The sequence below is a fragment of the Nycticebus coucang genome, chromosome 2 (assembly GCF_027406575.1).
Source record: "Nycticebus coucang isolate mNycCou1 chromosome 2, mNycCou1.pri, whole genome shotgun sequence".
In the NCBI taxonomy this organism is placed as follows: Eukaryota; Metazoa; Chordata; class Mammalia; order Primates; family Lorisidae; genus Nycticebus; species Nycticebus coucang.
Window position 1 is genome coordinate 157,962,445 of NC_069781.1, and position 12,242 is coordinate 157,974,686.

General features: G+C 36.6%; 1 pseudogene; it reads right to left on the reverse strand.

The window, feature by feature from the left end:
• Positions 1–3,484: 3,484 nt before the first annotated feature.
• Positions 3,485–10,519, reverse strand: LOC128560726 (protein ZBED8-like; annotated as a pseudogene).
• Between the last annotated feature and the right edge of the window lie 1,723 nt (positions 10,520–12,242).

A 12,242-nucleotide genomic window follows, 5' to 3' on the forward strand; every position in this document is an offset into this window, starting at 1 on the left:
CAAAAATAGAAAAGTTAGCTGACAATTGTGGCGGGGGCCTATAGTCCTAGTTACTCGGGAGGCTGAGGCAAGAGGATTGCTTGAACCCAGATGTTTGAGGTTGCTGTGAGCTAGGCTGATGCCAGGGCACTGTACACAGAGCGAGACTCTGACATAAAATAAAATAAAATGAAATAAAATAGAATTTTAGGCCAATCTGCAGATAATTGCTGACTCATCAGGAATTAACGGAGATTAACAGAGCCAGCCTAGAAAGAAAGCAATCACCCAGCAGATTCTCAGAACTCTTTACTAAGTGAGTAATTGTTGTCTTAAACCACTAGATCTTGGGTTGTTAGTATAAATAGCAAAAGCTAACTAATACAGAAAGCCAGATAATGCAGGGATTAGGTTGTTTATTAGAGTCATATATCTATATTTGGAATCTGTCATTTACCAGACACTATACAAAATATTGGAAAACAAGACAAACAATCTTCCTTTCTTCAGTTTGTTCTGGAAGACAATGTTACTAGCAGTTATACTAAACTAAAGTTTTATAATATTTATAACAAGAAGAGACTTGAGCACACAGGTAGGGGCACTCAACTTCAGCCTAGGAATGTGGAGAAAGCCTCAAAGGCAGAGCTTCAGTGATGGGTTGATGATATTTAAGTGAAAGGGGGCAGAGGTGGGAGGTGCAGAGTGGGGATTGCATTGGGATTCTAAACAGTGAATAACACACACACAAGCCTGGAGTTGAGAATGAGGATTGTCTGCTGGCAGAAATAAAGGATTTCAGAACCAGGTCTAGAACTAGCTTTTTATTACCATACATTTATGACCTCCCACCAAGACTCACTTTAGGAACTTTCTGCTCCATTTTTCAAGGTCTGGAAAACTTGCTGAAGTTTTTCTCGTGCTTTCTGAAAGCAATGCCATCAAGATTGTGAGGGACATGCAATCGAGTGAATGCAGCTTCTTGTGTTGGGAGACTTGTAATACCAATTTGTGTAAGTAGCAAGTCCTGGGGTATCACATATCTGTGTCTGAGCATCCTTGCCCTTTCGATGGAGATGGTAGAGGTAAAAAAAAGAGCACACATGTTAGGTATGTGCTCCCTGATGTATCTATCATGAATAAGCACTGAAAGCTAGTAACCAAATTTCCCTGAGTATTTCATAGCATTATTTTAAGGATAAAGGAATATTGTTAGGGCATAAGTCATCATTTTAAAGTCTCAAATGCAAGGTGATATAACTATAATTTAGTTGGATCTCATGGGGACTCATTATAACAATACTAACATGATAGACCAAACACATTTTATTAATAGATTTAATAGATTTTTACAACAGAAACAAGGTAATAATGGAAGTGTTTCATAATGGTGTCTGGATTAAAAAAACCTCAGCTTCCCACCACTATTATAACACCATTTTGGACCTTTGTTAACTAGTATAATTTGTGTGTCTTTCAATTTCCAGGTCCCTATTGTACATTTTTCAATATTCTCATTTATTTGCAAAAGGTACTGCTTGGGATAAGTTTTCCTTTCATTTTGAACATTTGACACTCACATTCACTTAAATGAAACACGTGGATTTATCTGGAACAATGACTGGCACATATTAAAAACTGATTTCTTATCCAACGTCCTACTTCTGTATAGGCAGTCAAACTGCAATTTGATATATTTTTCTAGCTTGAGGTTGAAATTTCTCCAACACAGAGTAAAAATAATAATGATATTCAAAATATTTCTAATGTTTCTTTAGTGCTTTGAGGGTCATAAGAAAGAGTCTTCTGCATACTTTTGCACACAATTCACGTACTCCTGTGTGGTAAGCAGCACATCATTTAATATACATGTTTTTCATATGAGGAGAAAAACATTGAGAAGATAGCATTATATGGTTAAATAGTTTGGACAATTCAGAATCCGAAGTCAACTATAGTTTCGTAATCTTGGACAAGTAGCCTTAAGCATCTCTGACACAGGAGTTGCATTTTATAGGTAATTAAATATACAAGGAGCAGAGAGCTCCAGTCCCACTTCCTCATGTCCCATTGCTCTATAAAAGAGTCTTTGGTACAAAAAACAAACCTCACAGAATCATGGAGTGTCTCTGGAATAGAGCAGTGAACTGATACAGGAATAAAAACTGGAGCCACGAGGCTAATTTCTAGTGTTTCCTTCTTGAAATCCTCATGGAGATTGACTTTAACAAACTGATATAGCCCCCTACCTCCTGCCTTTAATACTCTACTAGAAGATCAGAAATGTGTGATCATTAGTAGCAATTTCTTATTTTGTCAGTCCCCAAGGACTTTGTATTTGATTTACGTATGGATACTTTAAAGTAATAATTCTCAATTGGGGATGATTTGCACACACACACACACACCTCCTCTCTCCTGGGGACATTTGGCAATGTTTGGTGACATTTCTGAATGTCACAACTGTATGTAGGGGGGACAGTGTTCTACTGAGCTCTCGTGAGTAGCGATCAGAGATGCCGCCACATGTTTTAGAATGTACAGAATGACCCCACAACAAAGGATTATCTAACCCATAATATTAACAGTGCTGACGTCTAGAAACCTTTAGGAAAATTTAAAAGTAGCATTTATTATGCTATCTAATTACAAAACTATCCATATTCATTGTAGAAGATTTGAGGGAAAAAAATAAAAGCACAAAGCAGGAAACAAAAACCATTTATAATCCTATGTCCAGAGATAACATTTGTTAATACCTTTTTTAATCTTACCACCCTCTTTCATGTTTAATGATATGTTTTTAAAAGGGGATTGTTGCATACATATTTGGTAACCTATTTTTCAACTCACTTCTTTACTATACCTTAACTACCATTCAGTGTTACAAAATAGTTTCTGAAAAATCCCTGTGGAGTATGACATTCTGCTTTATTTGAATTTTTACAAATAATTAGACTATCTATCATGGTTGCAATTTTATTATTTACGAATAAATATCGTGATGAAGATTTTTGAGATTATATTCTTTACAGCACCAAGGATTATTTTTAGGATAAAATTAAATGGTTAAAGTGTATGCAGTGTTTTCTTTCTTCATTCATGATTTGAATTTTCACATTGTAAGCTAAAGAAGTGTGTAAGAAAGTCTGTGTTGAAATGAAAGAAATACCTGAGGTTGGGTAAAGAAAAGAAATTTATTTGGCTTATGATTCTGCAGACTGTACGTGAAGCATAGCACCAACATCTGCTTATCCTTAGGACCTCAGACTGCTTCCTGTGAGGACCTCAGGCTGCTTCCTGTGAGGACCTCAGGCTGCTTCCACTCATGGTAGAAGGTGAAGGGGAGTTGGCACGTGCAGAGAGCACAAGGCAAGAGAGGAAGCAAGGGTCAGGGGAGTTGCCAGGCACTTTTCAACAATTAGGTCTCCCAGGGAACTAGCAAGAGTTAGAACAGCACCAAGCTCTTCATGAAGGACCTGCCTCATGACGCAAACAACTCCCATCAGTTCCCATCTCCAACACTGGAGTCAAATTTTAATATGAGATCTGGAGGGGACAAACATCCAAAAGCATCAGGGTTTCTTTCCACCAGTAAGAGATAAGAGCTCCTGTTTCTCCGCTCTTTCCCAATCATTCCAAAGGTAGTGTGTCTTAAAGCGAAAACATTATCCTTGAAATTTAATTTAATTCTTGCCTATTAAATAACAATGCATAACCAAAGAATATGCTTAGAAACCCTTTCTGTAACGGCGACTAGTTGATTTCAAAGGTAGCATTTGGTCGTTAGAGGACCTCCCTTAAAGAAATTATTGATTTATGTCATCAAAAACCAAGTATTCAAGAAGAAGTCTCAGACCCTGGCTATAAGTAAAGTATCTCGGTTTCCTGGGAGTCTCATCTGTAAAAGGATCACTGATTTTTGACCTTTTGGGATGTTTTATCTCTCTCTCTTCTTTTTAAAATTTTCCCTAATATTTTATTATGTGCATGGATAACATGAGGAGGAAAAGAGTAACACTGAGGGATAAATGATGCAATTTCCCTGATTTTTAAGGAGTGCATGCCAAGAGCACCTCTTGGGCATATTGAGTTTAAAACAAACAAACAAAAATCACAGGTTCCAGACAGATGTCCTTCTCTACTAATCAGTTCAGATAATTTGTCTGTTTCTGTTTGATTTTATTCAAACATTCTAAATAAGCAGGAAAAGTATTCTAGAGGCAATTAATTAACATAGCACCCATGTTCACATAAAAATTTTTATCTCAAAAATATCAGGCATAATCCTCAAATTGGAACCTAATTTTTAATAAGAGTTTAATGATCAAATCTAGGTTTTCAAAAGTTGTGTTAAAATATTTTCTCCTAAATTTGCTTTGACAGTTTGTGGGGTGTTAGAAAACTATCTACTTTACACATGCTGAATCTCATATTTTAGGCATCTCAGACAGAGTAAGTAAAATCTCATTAAGCAAAGCTGTAAAATTTCACTTTCTAAACACGCGTCAGAAAGCTAATGGGGGAAAAAGGAGAACCAAGCACACAGCTCATGTAAAGCCTCTATTGCTGTCATGTCTCCTAACAGTTCCCTTCCTAAAGCAAATCAAGTGACCAAGATCAATAGGAAATATGATTTGCCTACTCTGTGCAAAGACACAGCAAGTTTAAATTACTTGCCCAACAATGTAATACACACTTAGCATACACTACGCTGTCCTTACTTAGCTTAAACTGGTTTCCATTAAAATAATTGTCAATCTGTTCATGTACCTGTTTTGTGTCCCTAGTAAACAATGACATTCTCAAGGAAGAAATTTTATTTTATTATTAGTGCCCATGTCAAGTATAGCATGGATAGAGGAAATCTAGGAACTAGGGGCCAGTGAAACAATACAAAATAACAGCTAGATAGGAAGAATGAGTTCTAGTGTTCTATACCACTATGGGATGACTGTCTGTAGGTAACAATAACATATTACATAGTTTCAAACTGCTATAATGAGGGTATGGAATGTTCTCAAGACAAAGATGAGAAGGTGCATAGAACTAATTCCCCTGATCTCATAACCATACAGTATATATAGCAAAACATCACTATGTATTCCAAGAATATGTACAATTATTATTTGTCAATTAAAATAAAATAAAAAGTAAAGAGAAATAAATTTAATGAATTAATTCTAGTAACACAGTGAAAACCCGGTCAAATGGCTGAGCAGAAACGTATTGCACGTATTACCCTAAAAATGTAACACAAATGTTCTCTAAAAATGAAGCATTGAAAATGCCCATTTTTTTATATTATAGGTAGTTATAATCATTTTGGTGAGTCCATTTTAATCTGTTGTCAATATGACCATCGATAATGGTAATGATAATGATAATAAAAATACCCCAAAGTGACTTTATAAATCACTTTTTATTATTTTAACTCTGTGATATTTGTATACAATCACTTTACAAGAGAAACCACTGCAAAATTGAAGCAGGAAGGCTCTTATGTAAAATGAGTGCTTAACAACTCCAAGGACCCTCCCTGGAGCCTTTCCTTAGGATCTGAGAACCATGACAGTGGTTCTCAACCTTCCTAATGCCGTGACCCTTTAATACAGTTCGTCACGTTGTGGTGACCCCCAACTATAAAATTATTTTCGTTGCTACTTCATACTCTAATTTTGCTACTCTTATGAATCACAATGTAAATATCTGATATGCAGGATGTATTTTCATTGTTACAACTTGAACATAATTAAAGCATAGTGATTAATCACAAAAACAATATGTAATTATATATTGTGAAATATTTATTTCTAATTACAAGTAAATGAAATTTTGTTTTGAAACCTGATATAGCATGGGTAACAGTCTTAATACAACAGCAGCAAACTGCATTGCTACATTTTGCGAAGGTATGCATAAAAAGCCAACGTCAGTGCAAAGGTTGAGATGAGATTGCTTCTTTCTCACCAGGTCAGAAATTCTTGGGGTAGTCTTTGCAAAAGCACAACAAAGATCATCTTTCACAACAAGTCTACTTCTGTATTTAGACTTGATAACCAACAAGCTGGAAAACTCTGTTTCACAAAGATGTTGTTGGAAATGGAAGAAGAAGGTGCAACACAGTCTCAGACAGAACAGGATCTGATCCAGAATTTTGTAACTAGCATTGTAGAGAAATCAGTTCTCGCTGCATTGCTGTTAATAAGTTCAATGAACTCCTCTTGTGCTATCTCAGGAACATCTTCAAATCTGACTGTGAATGGGCTTCTGGCAGGTGCAAATGGGGTGTCAGGTAGATTTGGAAAGTACGATGAAATTTTGTCTGCAAGCATGTGCAAGTGTTCTTTCACAGAAATCATCATCGTAATCCTTTTGTCTGGTTCAATGTCATGTTCCTCAAAGAAAGTAGATAAGGTAGGCAACATGTAAATTTTATTTTCATTCAATTTTTTTTGCCAAAGCTTAAGTTTCATTTGGAATGATTGGGTCTTTTCAGACAAATTGAGGCATGTTGCATTTGGTCCTTGTTGTGATAAATTTAACTCATTCAAGATGGCAAAGATGTCAACCAAGTAAGCTATGTTCTGCAATTCATTTTTATCACTGAAAAGTGCTCGAACTGTGGTCTTGCTTTCTGATTAAAAAACATTTTGAGTTCATCACGAAGCTCAAAAACATGTTTTAAAACTTTTCCTCTCAACAACCATCTCACTCCAGTGTGAAATAGCAGAGCATTGTTTGGCGCATCCAACTCGTTGCACAGTTGCAAAAACAGTCCACTGTTTAAAGTGCTCGCCTTTACAAAATTGACAGAACTTATGACGCTTTTCATTATTTCTTGTAACTCTTGTGGAAGCGTCTTCGTTGCTAATATTTGCCAATGAGTCATACAGTGAGTTCCGATGACTTTTGGTGGCTCATTCAGTACCAAATGTTGAAATCCAGATCGACATCCTAGCATAGCTGGAGCACCATCTGTGCAAACACCACAAACCTTTCCCCAAGAGATCTTAGGCTCTTTCAGAAATGAACCAACTGTGTCAAATACAGCACGTGCAATAGTTGTTGTTTCAAGAGGTTTGTAAAAAAGAAACTCATCTTTAAAGTCGCCATCATTAATATACCTCATGTAAACCAGTAACTGTGAACAGTTTGCAACGTCTGTAAATTCATCAAGCTGGATACTAAAGGTTGGAAGTGGAGCAGATTTAATTTTCTGAATTACCTGATCGAGAATATCAGCAGACATGTCATCTGTTCTTCTGAGGACAGTATCATTAGATAAGGACATTGCACTCAATTTTGTAACAAATTCGTTTCCAGTCATAACTTGAACAATGTCTTTGGCTACTGGTAACAGTAAATCCTCAGCAATGGTGTGAGGTTTTGTAGCTCTGGCAATTCTGAGTGCCACCAAATATGAAGCTTCAACAGCTGCTATGTTTTGTTTGTGGTACTTGCTACCAGTGTCAAGTCTGGCTTTCTTGAGTCCATCAGCTTTCCTTCTGAAATAGTTGGTATCCTTGCCGGCAAAGCTCGGATGCTTGCTATCAAAATGGCATTTTAGTTTGTTTGGCTTCATAGATTCGGCTGATAGAACTTCACAACAAACAACACATTGAGGTGGGAGTCTGTAGTTCAGCTACTTCGGAGGCTGAGGCAAGAGAATCTCTTGAGCCCAAGACTTTGAGGTTGCTTTGAGCTATGATGCCATGGCCCTCCGCTGAGGGAGAAAAAGTGAGACTCTGTCTCAAATAAATAAATAAATAGACAGAGAGAAAGAAAGAAAAAGAAAGAAGGAAAATGATCACAAAGGGCTATTGTGAGGATTTGCAGATACATAAAGCACCCAGTTTGATGTGGGGCGGCGAGCCAAGTGTTAGAGAATTTGTGTTCCCCCAAATGGCCACATAGAACTAAAAGGAAATTTAAAGACAAATAGAATTGTATTTATAGTCTTAGCATTAAAACTAAAGTTGTAGTAAAACACAAAACCATCTCTGAATGAGCATATTTACTGCTAATGAACAAACATAGTGATTGGGGACTCATTATTTAACACACACTTATAAATAGATTGTGAAAACCAGAACAGATATTTTAGTCTATGCTGTGCAGCAAAAGAGCTTGGACTTCAATGTTAGAAATTTATCATTAACTGGATGTGTACCTCAGACATTTTATTTAACCAAGCCTTCCAAGCCTTGATTTCCTAATTGGTAATTGCGGTATATTCATAGCAAATTACTGTGTTTCAGGCACTGTAGTAAGCTTGTTAACATGTTTATTAATTAATTTATTTATGAAGATGTTAGTCACTGTGGAAAGCCCTGAGTCTAGAAGAGTGAATGATATTGTCATCATCCCACTTTTCAGCAAGGTACAGGAGATAAGATTTTAGCCCTCATAGTACTTTATCATTTTTAAATTGCATATTAATAGTAAATAGGTAAAAACGATTCTGGGAGAGATAATAATAAAGTGAGACCAGCATTTAAGTAGGGTCAAAAATGATATCTCCTCTAGTGAGATTTTATTTAAGTTGATATGTGGTGGAAAAAAGACAACTAAGCAAAAAACATTATGGACATGAGGGGAGCTTGTTTGAAGGCTGTAAGAAGCTCTAATACTCCTTAAAATGAACCTATTTAAACATGCAAAAAACATCCAATGCTTATGATTCCATGTAAAGCTGTTGGATTCCTAAAGTCATTGGTATAATCCAAGCTCTACTTCTTACCAGCCTTGAATACTTTATTTATCTTTCTGAGACTTTGTTTCCTCATTTTGATTCTCAGTAAATATTAAGTTTTCATATAACCTCTGTTCCTCATTCTTCAATCTGGGTATGCTGAAAGAGATGGAAAACGATAACTTGTAAATACGAGAGATGATGAAAACTAAGTTGCTGAAAATACATTTTTTTCCATTTAGCGCATGTAATTACCCAGAAACGTTAGGTATTCGTGTAACCATACTTTTTGAATGTTTACCATGACAGATAAAAAAAGTTGTACAGTAACATAGTCTACTTGTTGATGAGATTAGCTAGATGCCCATCAGTCTTATTCCTTTTCCTGGGCATATGGGATGGCTACATTTCCAAGCCTTCCTTATGGTTGGATTGGGATCATATGATGAGGTTCTCACAGATGAAACAGGGTGGAAGTATATTCTGCTCACAGATGTGGTCGTAATTCCTCCAGATGGTGCACCATTCCATGGCACCTGTGGTGGTCACATATAGTGGATGGTGTGCAGGAAGAGCCTAGATCCCTGAGCCATCACTTGGAGAAGAGCTAGCAGGAGAGCTATTCCCTGTGACATGGGCAACAAATACACTTGAACCACTGAGATTTGGGGATTGTTTATTGTAACAACTAATGTCTCATATCCTGACCAATACACTAATTGTATGCGTGTCACAAGCCATTATGGTAAAAATACTTTGACTAAAAGTTTGACTTTTAAAAAAGTCATCAGCTTTTTTATTCTAATCCCTTTTTTAAAAAAGGTACATTATAATCTGCCCTCTATTCGTAATTAAAAATCACTTTTGATATCATCTTAAAATGAATCAGATAGGATAGGGTTAGGGAGACAAAAATATTCAAAATCCATTAGGTTGGGTTTTGGACACATAATGATGATTAAAACCTACAGATATTTCTTTCTTTATTCTTTGTAAATAAAGGGAAATGGCTAATGTCCCTATAAAATCCAAACAAAAGGAGCCACTATTGAAGGCAAAACAAGCTCCGCTATGTTAGATGTTATTTTGCACAAAAGAATTAAAATCCATATAGACACACACACACACACACACACAAACCTTTTTGCAATACATGACATTTCCATTGTCTTGAGATATAGCATTTTTCTAAGAACAATCATTAAAAGCCTCTGTCCAAAGCAAATGTTTTCTCAAAATATCTTCCACATAAGCTGAGCACTTTTATTGGAAATCCTTGATGTGGGTTATGTGGGTAGTACAGTGCAGAAAGCAAAGGACATGGGATCAGAACTCAACTTTGCCTTCTGCTGTCTGCATCACATAGCTTAAGGCAGCAGTTCCTATCTAAAAAGGGGAAATAATGAAGCTTTGTTTTTCAGAATAGTTGTGAGCACCAAATAACCTGTTTGACATCTCTCTGCCTTTTCAATTCCTACACTGTCAGTGCTATGCTTTGAGAGAGAATGATACAGTCTTGCAAAATTATGTTCTTTATCTTCAGAGGTACGTGTCCCCGAACATCCACTTCCTCCAGTCTTGCTGTTCCAGTGCTCTCAGCTGGTGTCCTGGCCTCTTCCTACTCAGGAATGGAGGTTGTGTGCCATGAACCTGCCTGATTCCATGTCGTGGACATTCCTATTTCCTCAATTTCACTCCACACTCAGAGAGAAAATGACCTCTTTGTCTGGCAGAGGCTAAGCTGTTTCCTGTGCTCTTAAACTCGTTCCATGCATTTCAGTTTCATACATAAGCTTGTTTTGCTGGTGATGGTTCTTTCTCTCCTGCTTCTTCAGTTTCTCTCATGTCTTTCCTCCATAGCCCAGCAATACACCAAAGTCCTCTTCGGAGAAGAAGAATAAGGTCAGAGAGGGTATTTTCCTTCTTTTTTTGTTTTCTTTTCCAATCTTTCTCCTGGCGTTGCGATCCCATCTTGAAACTATCACTTCCTTTGCATCTCTGATATTTGGTTCCCTTGTTTTCCTTCCTACCTCTTTTATTTATTTTTTCTTGTTTAAAGTAGTCTATGAGATATTCTTTTTTACTGACAGCACTTTCAATGCTTCTTTTACCCTCTGCAATTTCCTTTAAAAAATTTTAACCATTTCCCTCACTTTCACTACAAGGCACATAAAAATATTTCCTGTGTCTGTGTCTCCAATTTAATTTCCCCAATTCCAGACCCAGTTGCCTTCTCAACATCCACCCCTGTATGTCCAACATCTCCAACTTGACATGTTCAAAATTCAGTCTCCACTCCTCTCTTTCTCTGTCAACCTAGGTTCATATTGTGACTTTGACACTTTTTAGCTTTGTGCTTTATTTAAGGTTACCTAAGATTCCTAAATCTTAGTTTCTTCATCTATTAAATGAGAATAATCCTAGTCAATAAAATAGAGTGACAGAAAATTGACAAGAAAAGCTACTATTGATTGCCTATTAGTTTTGTTTTATGTGCCAATACAGTCCTGATGTTTTATAATAGTTGGTGTTTATGAAAGGACAGTGCAGTTATTGCTATTGAAACTAGGAGCATGGGATTTGAAGCTCACTCCCTTTTTAATTCCATACTCACTAAGGCATAGAACTGAGAGCTTCAGTGTCTATGTTGGAGAGAAAAGGTATTCTTTCAAGTCTATATTCTTTGACTCTTGGGCAGTTCCACTTTCTCTCTACCCCAGAAGCAAATCCTTAAGCCTGTGGGAGAGTTATGCATGCCAAATCTGAAATCCTTAGTTGGATCTTAATTTTCATGGTTAACAGATAGATAATTATCCAAAATTCAAAGACATGTATAAAAACTTCTATTCAATTCTCCATACCACAACCAGTCACCTGACAGAACCAAGGAAGAGAAACGTGGTTCTGCTGTGGCATTAGGAGGTTAAACATATTCAACTCACTTGTAGATAGAATAGGGACCTTTCACGAACGTAGGAAAGACTTATTTATAAATAAAAATCAATGCCATTAGTATTTGTTTTTCAATATGAATTTTCCTATAAGTAATTTGCAAGTTTATCCTATCAATTTATGAAAATAACATGGATTTCTTAATATTCTGCAGAACTGCATCATGTATACCTGATAAGCTCAGTAGCAGTGAGCTCTGTGGGCTCACAGATAATAGTTCTTAACATTTTTGTTAACTTTTTTTATTCATTTGTTTGATTGTGGATTATATGCCAAATTTAATCACTGACAACTACCCAAACACATGAAAATCAAATATTATTTGAAGGAATAATAGGTCTTCAGAGGCCCTTTCTATCAACCTTCTATGGATCTACAGAAACTGCATCAGAATTCCTCTATTTTTTTTTTTTTTTGGCCAGGGCTGTGTTTGAACCCACCACCTCCGGCATATGGGACCGGCGCCCTACTCCTTGAGCCACAGGCGCTGCCCAGAATTCCTCTATGTTATAGGATCTTTGGGGGTCTAGGGGTCCACGCTTCCCAAAATACAGGAAGCAAAAAAAAAAAATTCATGAATTACGGGCTCAGCACCTGTAGTACAGTGCTTACTGTG